This window comes from Eufriesea mexicana, unplaced genomic scaffold (assembly GCF_001483705.2).
Source record: "Eufriesea mexicana isolate 0111107269 unplaced genomic scaffold, ASM148370v2 scaffold13, whole genome shotgun sequence".
Lineage (NCBI taxonomy): Eukaryota > Metazoa > Arthropoda > Insecta > Hymenoptera > Apidae > Eufriesea > Eufriesea mexicana.
Genome location: NW_016908186.1, coordinates 548659 through 554200, shown reverse-complemented (window position 1 = coordinate 554200; position 5542 = coordinate 548659).

Here is a 5542-nt window from a genome sequence, read left to right as displayed (position 1 = left end):
CACTATTGCTGGCCAACCCTGGGTCAGGCAGAGTACAGTAGAGCAATATAGAGCAAAGAAATCAACAGAATAGCAGTGTACAGCTCAAAAGTCTAGGCTATACTTTCCTAATCTATTCAAACGTTATGGAAACGAACGTATCCTACCTAAACCTAACGAGCCAAGACTACCATTTCTGTCCTCTGCAGTGCCAAGCAGAACATGCTAGAGGATTGTAGAGCACATAAATCCACCGAATACCAGTGTATAGCGCAAAAGTCAAAGTTATCCTACCCAAACCTAGCCAAACGTAACATATCCAAGCGCAGAAAACCCAACCTATCGTGCCCAGAACACTATTGCCTGCCTTTTCAGTGCCAAGGGGAACATACCGGAGTACGGCATAGCGTAGGAATCCAAGTAATAGCTGTGTATACCACGAAAGTCAAGGCTATATAATGCTAACCCTAACTAACATAACCCAACCAAACGTAGGCTAACTTAACATAACGTGCCGAAACCACAATTGATGGCTTCCCCATAGTCAAGCAGAACATACTAGGGCACAGTAGATCGCAGTAATAGACCGCATTGCAGTGTGTGGCACAAAATTCGAAGAAATCCTTACCTAACCTGTCCTAGCTTAGCCAAGCCAGGAGTAACATATCTAGATATAACGTGCCGAGAAAAGTAATGCTGTCCTCCCCAGCGCCAAGCAGGAAATATTAGAGAACAGTAGAGAGCAGAATCCAACCGATTATCAGTGTAGAGCACAAAAGTTAAAGCTATCACTTCATAACCCAACCAAACCTGACATAACCAAGCGTAATTTAAATCAACCTAACGTGCAGCGACCAATATTCCTGGCCTAACCTGGGACGCGCAGAACATATTAGAGGAGAGTATGGCTCAGAAATCCACAGAATCGCAGCGTCTAGCAGAAAAGTAGAAGATACCCAAACCTAACCCAAACAGACGTAACCTAGCCTGACATAAGAAACAGAAAATAACGTGCCGCGACCTCTATTACTGGCCTCTACAGGGACAAGCAGATTACAGTAGAGCACAGTAGAGGGAAGAGATCCACAAAATAACAGTGTGCATGAAGAAAGTGCGAGATATCCTTACCGAAACTATCATAACCAATCCGAACCAAAGGTAACCTGCCTATCATAACCAATCCTAACCAAAGGTACCCTGCCACAACCTGAAGTGCAACGACCACTATAGCTCGCCTGCCCAGACTCGAGCGGAGTATAGTAGAGAAATGTAGAGCACAGAAGTCCACCGTATAGCAGTGTACGGCACAAATGTCAAGGTTATCCTGTCCCAACCCTAACAATCGTGACATAACCAAACATAACGAAACCCTCACTATCGTGCCGCGCCCACCATTGCTAGCCCACCCAGAGCAGAGCAGGGCATACTAGATGACAGCAGAGAACAGAAATCAATAAATTCGCAGTGTATAGCAGGAAAGTCAAAGCTGTCCAAACCAAACCCAAACTAACATAACATAGCCAAACGTAGCCTAAATCGGCATTGCGTGCCGCGAACACTATTCCTGTCCTCGCCAGGGCCAAGCAGAATATAGTAGAGCGTGACAGAGCGCACATACCCACCGAATCACAGTGTATATTACGGAACTCAAGGCAACACTAACCGAAAGTGACATAACCTAACCTGACCAATCGTAACCGAAGAAAACCTAGCCAGCCGAGACCACTATTGCTGGCACAACCAGAGCCAAACGGAGAACCATAGAGCACAGTAGAGCGCAATAATCCACCGAATAGCTGCGTATGGCGCAAAGCCAAACATATCCCAACCTAACATAACCAATTGTACATTCACCGAATGTATCCGAACAGAATCTAACGTGCCGAAGCCACTAATGCTGGCATCCCCAGAGCAAACCAGAAGATATTAGTGCACAGTAGAGCGCAGAAGTCCAGTGAATATCAGAGTATAGCACAAAAGTTGAATTTACCCTATCCCAATCCAACCAAACATAACGTAACGTAACGTAGCCTAACTTAACATAACGTGGCGGGACCACCATTGCTGGCTTCCCCACAGCCAAGCAGAACATACTAGAGTACATTAGGGCGCAGAAATGCACCGAATACCAGTTTGTAGCAAAAAAGTCAATGCTACCCTATCCTAAGGTAACAAACCTTAACAAAACCAAACGTAGCCTGTCTCAACCCAACGAGCCGCGACATCTATTGCTGGCCTCACCAGAGCCGAGTAGAACATATTCGAGCAGGGTGCAGCGCAGAAATCCATATAATCGCAGTATATACCAGTAATGTCAGAGCTACACGGGCCTAACCCAAACCAACGTAACCCAACCAGACGTAGCCCAACCCAACATTACATGACGCGAACACTATTGCTTGCACCACAGAGCCAAGATGAAAATGTTAGAGAACATTAGAGCGCCGAAACACACCGAATAGCATTGTATGGCACAAAACGCAATGCTACCCTATCCTGACATAGCCAAACGTAACGTAACCAAACGTAGCTCAACTCATCATAACTTGGCGAGACATCTATTGCTGCAACCTCCAGTTCCAAGCAGAACGTATTAGAGGAGATTAGAGCGCCGAAATCCATAGAATCGCAGTGTGTAGCAGAAGAGTCGAAGTTATACGAACCAAACCCAAACTAATATAACATCCAACCGTAGCGTTGCTCAGCATAACGTGCCGCGACCAATATTGCTGTCCTCCACGGAGCCAAGCAGCACAATCTAGAGCACATTAGAGCGCAGATATCCACCGAATGGCAGTGTATAGCACAAAAGTCAAAGCTGTCGTATCCTAACCTAGCCAATCGTACCACAAACAAACGCAACCTAACACAACCCAGCGTGCCAGGACCACTGTTGCTGGCATCTCTGGGGCCAATCAGAATATACTAGAGCAATGTAGAGCGCAGAAATCCAACGAACAGCAGTGTACAGCACGGAAGTAGACGCAAACCTGTCCTAAGCTAACCAATCGTAACATAACCAAACATACCATACCTCAAACCTGCGTGCCGAGACCACTGCTGCTGGCCTTCCCGCGGCCAAGCAGAGCATAGAAGTGCACAGTAGAGCGAAGAAATCCACCGAAAAGCAGTGGACTGGACAAGAGACGAAGCTATCATGTTCAAACCTATTCGATCGTAACATAGCCATACCTAACCTAACTATACCTCACGTGCCGCGACCACTATTGCTGGCCTCGCCAGGGGCATGCAGTACACGGTAGAGCTCAGTAGAGCGCAGAAATCCACCGAATAGCAGGGTATATTGCGAAAGTCAGAGCTATCCTAAACAAACCTAAAATAACCCATACTAACCGCGCGTAACACAACTCAACGTAAAGAGCCAGGTCCACTACTGCCGGCCACCACCGTGCAGGGCAGTGCATGCTAGAGGAGAGAAGAGCGCGGAAATCCATATAATCGCAGTGCATAGCAGAAGAGTCAAATATATCCAAACCAAACCCATACACACGTAACCTTTTCAAACGCACCATAACTCAGAATAACGTGCCGAGACAACCATTGCTGGCTTCCCGGGAGCCAAGCAGAACATACCAAAGCACAGTAGTGCGCAGAAGGCCTCCGAATGGCAGCGTACGGCAAAAGAGCCAAAGTTACCGTGTCATAACGGAACAAATCGTGGCATAACCAAACGTAACATAACACAACCTATCGTGTCGCGGAGACGGTTGCTGGCTTCCCTAGAGCAAAGCGGAACACATTAGAAGAGAGTAGAGCGCAGAAGTCCATAGAACCGCAGTGTATAGCAGAATGGTCAAGCCAACCAAACCTAACCCATACTAACATAACCACACCAAATGAAGCATAACTCAACGTTACGTGCTGAGACCACAATTGTTGCCCTCCTTAGAACCACGCAGAACATACTATAGCGCAGGAGAGCGCAGAAATGCACCTAACTGCAGTGTACAGCGCGAAAGTCAAAGCTGCATTATCTTAACCTAACCGAACGTAACATAACCAGACGTAACGTAACCCAATCTAGCGTGCCGCGGCCACTATTGCTTGGCCCCCAGAGCCGTGCAGAACTTAGTAGAGGAGAGTAGCGCTTAGAAATCCACAGAATCGAGGTGTATAGCAGAAAATTCGAAGACACCCAAACCTAACCCAGAACAACATAACCAAACCGAACTTTGCCTAACGCAACATAGCGTGCCTCGATCACCATTCCTGGTCACTACAGGGGCAAGCAGAGTATAGTAGATCCCCGTAGAGCGCAGAAATCTACCGAATAGCATTGTACGGCACAGAAGTCAAGCTACCCTATCCTGGCCAAACCAAACGTAACACATCCAAACGTAGTTTACCTATACCTAACGTGCCGCGAAAGCTACTGCTGGCCTCCCCAGAGCTATGCAGATCATAGTAGAGGTGAATAGTGCACAGAAATTCATAGAATCGCGGTGTACAGCAGAAAGGCCAAAGATACCTAAGTCTAGCAGGAACTAACATAACAACCAAACGTTGCATAACGCAACATGACGTACCGCGACCACTATTACTGGCCTCGCCAGGTCCTAGCAGAATATAGTAGATCTCCGTAGAGCGCAGAAATCCACAGGATAGCGGTGTATATTACGAAAGTCGAAGCAACCCTAGGCAAACGTAAAGTAACGTATCATAAACAAATTTAAGCGAACTCAACCTAGCGAGCCGAGACCACCATTGCTCGCCTCCACAGAGCAAAGCAGAATATGCTAGAAGACGGCAGAGCGCGGAAATACGCCGCATTGCATTGCACAACACGAATGCCAAAGGCACCCAAACCTGACCCGAAAGGACCTGAAGTAACCAAACGTAGCTTATTTCGAAATAACGTGCCGAGATCATTATTGCAGGCATCTCTAGGTCGAAGTAGAACATACTAGAGCACATTAGAGCGCAGAAATAAACCGAATAGCAGAGCACAGCAACGAAGTGGAAGCTCTCCAGTCCTATCATAACCAACCGTAAAATAGCCAGACGTATCATAACTCAATCTAAGGCGACGAGACCTCTATTGCTGTTCTCCCCAGAGCCGTGCAGAACGTAGCACAGGAGAGCAGCGCGCAGAAATCAATAGATTCGCAGTGTATAGCAGAAAAGGCTTAGCTATGCAAACATAACACAGACCAACGTAACCTAACCAAAAGTATAATAACTCAACATATCGTGCGGCGACTACAACGGCTGGCCGCTCCAGGGCCAAGCAATATGTGGTAGGGCACAGCTAGGCGCAGATATCCGCCGGAGAGCAGTGTATAGTACGAAAGTCAAAGCTGTGCTAACCGAACCTAACATAACCTAACCTAACAAAACCTCGCATGCCGGGATCACATTTGTCTGCCTCCCCAGCGGCAAGCAGATAATATTGAACACTGCAGAGCGCAGAAATCCACAGAATAGCAGTAATAACACAAAAGTCGAAGCTATCCTATCCTAACATTACCAATCGTCACATAACCGAAAGTAACACAACTCAAACCAACTTGCGGAGACCACCGTTGTTGGCCACACCAGGTCC